Raw genomic sequence first — 7,688 nt, 5'->3', positions numbered from 1 at the left:
GCCCTATCCATGCTTGTAGCTCCCGAATTACACCAGCCCTTCCCCTCCAGGCTTCTCATCTCACAAACTGACCCTAATCTGGGGCTTCACCTTCCTGGGCTGGGCCTTTTATACCAGCCCACAGCTGCACTTCATCTCCCTGACGAGCAGGGCTTTCACCTGGAGCCTCCTGCCCAGGGCTGCTGAAACCTCAACAGTCCACGAAAGCTGCTGCTGCCAGCCATGAAAAGTTAGGCTGTAAAGCCTTATAAAACAGGTTATTTTAAAAGTGAGGAAGAGGAGGGTACAGGCAGGGGTTCTCAGAGATATTAATCAATAATCAAGGAAACTTTTCTGAAGCAGGGAAGGTATATTGTCTTTGCAATGCTGACACTGGCAGTCCGAGAGCCCTGCTAACTCCTCATGAACTGCACACACTGCCACGGTTTCTCAGGAGGCTACAAGCACCACACTCTCAGTAATAGCCTGTCTGGTACTTTACACGTTATGAGTTGCAATAAATCCATCCAGCTATTTCTTTCTTTCCTGGGTTAAAACGTCCTTGTGGCTCTAACAGGTTGGACTGTTCAGAATTTGGGATTTGCTGGTCCAACCCCCAGCTCCAAATGCTGCGTGGGACTAATTATCTGCAGCTGCAGAACATGTTATTGTTACCAGCTGAGGGGATGCTCACAGACACCTGGGTGCAGTGTGTCTGAGCTCCCTAAAACTATGTCCCTTCAGTGCTAGTAGCTTTTTAACCAGGGTGCTGTGAAGCTGCCATCTCTGATTTATTTATTCAGATCTTCCTGCACTGATTTCAATGCTGGAGCAGCCACTTCACAACCCAGATCACTGTGTTTCCTATCTTTATGTTTAAAACACCTTATTGAGAAGCTGAGATTCCCTTTGCCCACTGTAGCAGGGAGGAGTGACTGGAATCCGAATGATGTCCTACTCTCCAAATGAGTGCTTCAAGTGACCGAGGTGGGACTGAATGTAAAGGAGTGGAAAATATTTCAAGGGAAAACTGAGAAAGGACTTATTTATGTCCTAGCCTGAAAAAGGAAGAAAAAAATTCCCAAGTTTCAAACCACTTTAGGGATCTGAAAATTTTTTTCCTGCTCAGAACTAATTTACCTTACTGGTAGATTTCCCTGAAGGAGAATGAAGGATGAGGCACCAAATTTCTAGAGGGAGGAATATTGTTCCTCACAGTGGTGAAGACATAGATGAAGGACTCCAATGCCTGTCAGGAGTGCCACATACCCACCTGAGTTTCCCAGATTAGATAGCTGTCCTGCATAAATGTGAATTATCCAGGAAAGGTTTGGCTCCCCACAAAACATTCCGTGTGCTCTCTCTGGAGCCACTTAAACATCATAGAATCAGAGAATGGTTTGGGTGGGAAAAGACCTCAAAGATCATCTGGTTCCAACCCCCTGCCATGGGCAGGGACACCTTCCTCTAGACCAGGTTGCTCTGAGCCCCATCCAGCCTGGCTTTGAACACTTCCAGGGGTGGGGCTTCACCAGGTTCCCAGGGCAAAGTGTGCCAAGGCCTCGCTGCCCTCACAGGGAAGAATTTCTTCCTAATATCCAATATAAACCTACCCTCTGTCAGTTTAAAGCCATTTCTCCTTGTCCTATCACTACAAGCCCTTGTCAAAAGTCCCTCTCCAGGGTTCTTGTAGCCCTTTTAGGTCACCCCAGAGCCTTCTTTTCTCCAGGCTGAACAACCCCAGCTCTCTCAGCCTGTCTTCACAGGAGAGGTGCCCCAGCCCTATCAGCATGTTCTTTATTTCCAATCTTTGAAAATGTGTTTTACTGAAATCAACATGTCCTTGTTAGTTTAATCCATCACCATTTTTTTAGATTCTTGTTCCCAGTGTTAAACAGAGCACTCAGCTTCTGTAGGAAAAAATGTGATTACATGACATAAAGTCACAAAGTATTTTCATCTGGAATATAAATGGAAGTAACCTTTCCAAACAGAATATATTAACATATGCCGGAGAATCCATTGGTTATTCTGAGACCTCTTTCTTTCAGTCTTTAATCACTAAAGCCATCATTTTAGAGTCAGTTTTACAAATGACAAAAGGACCAACAGCTCTCTTGAGAATGTGGAATTTTTTCCTCAATCCAGGCAAGCTCTCACAAATGTGCTATATTCTAGTAATTAATTTTTAAACATTCTCATTTTCTAAAATGATAAACAAAGCTGATTCTTCAGAATTCTATTAAGCTCCTTGCAAATGAAATAATCCTCATCTAAGAAGTACAAATATGCAGATGGCTTCACCCTATTATGTCTTATTCTTTCAAGCAGAAGGAAATTAGAAGGAACTAGAAAGTAGCAAATATCCCCAGGCAAGATTTGCAAGACCCTGAAGAAAACGAAGAAGCACATCTGTTGCTCTTCTTCTCTTGTGATATGGAGACCAAAACTGATACAATACACCTAAAAAGGGGTCATGTAAGGAGAAAGGAAACTAAGTAAGTTGTCAAACGCTTGAGAGAGCTGTATCATCATATTTTCTCAAAGACCAAATCTCTCTGATCTATCTTAAGTCAATGAAGTTCATGCTCCTGGCTTTAGGAGAAGATGCAAAACTAAGGATTTCAGTGGCTATATATGCTTTTTTTATACGCTTGCTTGTGGAGCAAGTGAATATGAGGGATTCTTGAGTTGTGAAGTATGTGTGAAACCACTTACTGGATGTTAGTCATAGAATCTGACATTTAGTCTAATGATTAAAGAAAAAATTACAGCGAATAAGATTAATAAGACATAAGGAATTAGAATTTTCTTAGTTTTGTTAGGTAAAGAATGATTCTAAATGAAGGTCTGGGTTATATTCACCAGAACTAGAGCCAGAGTTTGGATATTTGAGAGACAGTGGCTTAAATAATTTTTTAAAAAAGCACACAAACCAAGGGACATCAGAAAGGTTCTTCAGGATTGCAAGCAAATTCACAAGGAAGGCACAGCTCACAGGTAACAGCTCAGAGATGTCTCTAATGGCTGAATAAAATGAACCTGATGAGACAGGAAGATGCAGAATTGGGCTCTTCTCTCACCACACAAGAGTAAAACATAGTTTGTGAATTGTCTAACACATGCTACAGAAAAGCCAGCACTGAATGACTTTGTGGGACAGTTCAGCACTGAGGGCACAGGGTCAGCAGATGAGAGGTAACGAAGTTGTGATCTAAGGACCTCATAAGGGAAAAGGTGGCAGGAGAGGTGCCTCTCTCACCAGATTACACCATCATCATCCTCACTATGGGGAGGATCTACAACAATCTGAACCATAAGGTCATGGCCAGTGAGTGCAAATCATTGTCCAGCCTTACCTCATGCTGTATCTTGAACACATGGAAGAGAGCTCAGTTGTCTAAGAGCACATCCATATCTGCAGTCAGGACATTCCAAATGTTTTATTTTCAGAGTTACAAATCGCCCAACACGTAATCAATGTAACTTGCCTGCCCCAGTTTATCTTGCATAATGTAATAAGCATTAACTACCCTTGGTTATTACTATGAAATTGCATTCCTTAACTTGATTTGACACTGTACTAGCTCTCTGCTTCCCTCCCAGCAATAGCACACAGTACAGATAAAGTCTGATGTGGAACAGAAATCTATGTGTTCATATAGATCCAGGCAGAGGTATTATTCCCTGTATAAAAAGTAATGAATGCAATAATCACAGACAGCATTCACCACTAGAAAGAACAGAGGCTCATTGACCTAGCAATAAGCCCAAGGCAGGGCTTTATTTCACTAATCATTTTAACGGAGCAAAGAAACCTTGCATGGCACAATGAGGAATAAAAGCTAAATAACCAAGTATGTTTGTGCCCTCACCTTTTATCATCTTTATGCAACTTCCATTCTGTATTTATTCAGCTGATACTTAAATGGCTGAAGACTATAACAAGGGGAAGCCTTCTAATTGTGTAGGCCATCTTTTCTCTATTGAAAAGCTGAGCTTTTCCAGTATTTTGTCTTTTTTGCTGTAGGAGTATGCTGTAGGTATGCACATCTAAAGTGCAACAGAAACATACCTGAAGACTGAAACTATATTTATACCCAAGTCCACATTTGAGCTGGACCTATACAACAAACATTTTGCTGGAGCACAGTCTCAGTTTTCTGGAGAGATGGTTCTTGCAGCCTGGTAATAGGTGTTAGTACCCAGTGCCCTTGTAGCAATGGATGCAGAAAAAGCAACAGCTTATTTGTGAAACAGTCATCTATTCCATATATTTAACACACAGCAGGCAGAGCTGGAACCAGTTTTCAAGGACCAGAAGCAGAGATTTTCATCTAATATTTTATATTCTTATTGTAACACCTAGTGCTTGATTTTCAAAGCCTAATTTCCCCCACTCCCACTGCTGCAGGATTAGGAGGCAGGAGACCTGACTCACTGCTGAAGTGTCTGTGAGTCCTGCTGGAGCATCCTGCCTGGGCATCCCAGTCTCTCCAAGAGAGAGAATTCCACCTTGCTTGGCGAGCTGTCAGTCAGGAATGCTGAAACAGCTGCTCTCCTACGTGGCAAAACTCCCCTGATTTGGGCAAAGGGAAAAAGCATCAGAGGAAGTCAGCTTGAAGAGCACTGTGAGACCACAGTTCTGGGATCACAGGATCAAAGTGTCAAGACATTTATTTAGGCACCTGAAAATGCAAATAGGTGTTTATTCAATGTTTTAGAGTATGTAATTCTGTAATTTTAATTAAAACCCTTGCTTGCCTAAATCCTTTTAAAAATTCTATCTCTTAAGCAGTGAAATATCTCTGAACTTTGGCCTTCATTGCTGATTTACAAAGCTGATTTACAAAGATAGCAGCAGCCTACTCATATTTTAAGGAAGATTAGGAAAATGTCAGTGTGGGACAGCAGAGCAGGCAGCTAAGCTGGTGATCACCACTGGGTCAACCAAGTCCTAGAAGCTCCTTACTCTCTTATAAAGAGAAGAAAAAAAGGAAAAGGAAGCAAATAAGGATAAGTTAGGTCTCTGATGCAGCTACCAGTATGGACAAATAGCTGTATTCAGGATTAAGCAATTAAATTTATTGAATGTTCATGTTTGATGAAGTACAGGATAAATCTCTTCTGGTTTTATTTAGTACACACGAATCAGATTCCTTACCGAGCTTGTTTCAGAGCTGACAATGAGCAGTTAAAGCAGGTCTTTCCTGGACCTTCTCTTATGCCAGAAAGGATAGCAGAACATACAGCTGGAGTGCAGAAAAGAAAAGAAACACCATTTCTGATTTTAAATGCACAAGAAGATTGGGTGTGGAATGGAGCACATGAATGTGCTTCCTAATGACTGCTGTAGAAAACACTTTAATGCAGCAAACACCTGAGACTACTGAAACAAAATATTTCCTTTTCATGTCTTTTACTTAAGCCCCTATTAGTTTCTTTTGTGCCTGAGAGTAGGAAGGCTTGGAGAGGGAATTTGTTGCTGTTTTACCACAACCCTATGCCTAAAAAAAGTAGCTAGACTCAGTGTGACGAGAGAGCTGTGAAGAAACTAGTCTTCGTGATGGGGATTTAATGATTCTAGTATTGACAAAAATGAGAATTAAAGGAGGAATCAACCTGCTGACTTTCACAGGCAGTAAAAAACAAGTTTATCTTTCAATGTGTATTGAGCTCGTAGCTATGATAAATTCAATAATGGTCTGGTGGGTGTTTAGTGCTTTATGATAATATATCATTTGGCTTCAAGTAATCATGATCTTGGGCTATGAAGGTAACAAATAAGACTTCAGACAGCATCTTGTTGCTAAACTCAAATATTCCCAGAAAGATGGTGGGAGACAAGGGGGGAGAACAAGCAAAAAGTGATATTTAAATCAAACAGAGTAAATAATGCAATCACATTATTCCCAGCAATAGCAAACAGTTAAAAGTGATAATGGAAGTTACTGGAGTAAAGCAACAACATATCAAATATAGACAGAAAGCAATTACAAAAGGTATAATAGAAAACTGAAAGGACAAGGCAGCTGATGTAAAAAGCTCACAAAAGCTCTGTAAACATTCAATGGAGAAAAGTTGCTAATAATAATCCATGAAGGCTCAGGGAATGCTAATCAGGGTAGAGCTGCTCTTCATTTGTATGAGGACACATGGGCCTGTTCCAGGTTTATATAAATGACTGAATGACAGAGATTAAACTCATTGGTGTTCCTTTAAAAGTAAAAAAAAATAGAGTTCTGGCATCAGTCAATAATGCACCAGAAATAGATTTACTGGATTTTCAGAGACTTTCAGGGATTTTCTAAAGCCACCAATCCATCTGCAAGGAAAACATGACTTACCACACATAACATGAACCCCACCACTGGGTGTGATTTGAGCCACAATGATGTTGTGCTCAGCTCAGAAAATTTGCTGCCTTTCAGGCTTTTCCACATCACTCATTTCACTGCATCTACCTTTGCAAGAAGCCCAATTTAAATTACTTTCAGACTGGACAAAAATAGAAATACAGATGCTGTACAAAGCAGGGAACACTGAATAGCAGGAAAATTAGACACCAATCATCTCAGGGTTCAATTCCACATTCAGCCTCAGCTTTTCTGGACAAGTCAGTTTAGTCAGAAGTCCAGCAGGATTTTTAAAGCCACCTTACCTTCAAAATCCTCACTGCTTAGGCTATGAATTCATGTTTCCTTAGCACGGGGCTCAGAAGGGTACTCATTAAAATTTCTAATTCTACAGAGGAACTGTAGAATATCTGAGGAACAAAGTTCACATAAAGAAGAACAGCAGCAGGAATCAAACTGCTGTCTCAGATGGGCCATGCTGAAGGCCCACAGTGTTGCTTTGTTGCCTATTTATTTTCACAGTATGGCCATATTTGCTGATAGAAAGCAAAGTCTGTAAGGATAACACCATATACTGAAGTGCTGAATCAGGGGATGGCACATTTGCTGTCAGACCTGACTGACTTCAGCTTCAGTTCTTTCTTCCCTTGGTGAGTTAGAGAAGTTGGCAAGGTTCATAGCTGTTCTGCTGAGTAAAAAGTAACCTGGTAGGAGGTGGGGAACTTCAGTCAGTATATCAGCACATAAAGAAGACTGATTTTAGAGATTTCCCCCTGAAATCCCACACTCCATAGGAAGGGAAGCACTGAGCCTGTTGGCATGTTGGGCACTGCACCCCATTCAGCCCCAAAGAGATCTATAGACCCACTCTCACACTTTTTTCCCTCTAATTCTCTTAAAACAAACAAATCTGATTCATACAACTATGTATCTTGCATTAAATAGTGCAACTCAGCAAATACCGAAATGTAGATTTTAACAATAAACACAACGAAGATGAATTAACTATGAAGAAACTTTTGCTTCTCCACCTTCACTGAGAATATCCATTTCTTTAAGTATTTGTTTTCTTGCTTTGAAGAACATTTGTTTTTTTAAATTGCTGCATCTTTATTTAACAACATTGTTGCTTATGCATCAAAACCACTTGTTCTTGGAATGTGACACCATCTAATAAAGATGATGCTTCAGAAATTAAGCTGAACTATCTATAAAGAAATTGCAAAATTCAATATTAATGCTCCATTTCATTCTTAAACCATAGAATTCTGCGCATCACTGATGAATCAACCAAATATACCTAAAATTCATTGTTGCTTTGGGTAGAAAAAATAAGTAGCATGCAATGCCATC

This window comes from Pseudopipra pipra, chromosome 16, assembly GCF_036250125.1.
Source record: "Pseudopipra pipra isolate bDixPip1 chromosome 16, bDixPip1.hap1, whole genome shotgun sequence".
NCBI lineage: Eukaryota > Metazoa > Chordata > Aves > Passeriformes > Pipridae > Pseudopipra > Pseudopipra pipra.
The sequence above is the reverse complement of the archived record's forward strand: the minus strand, read 5'-3'. Positions refer to the sequence as shown.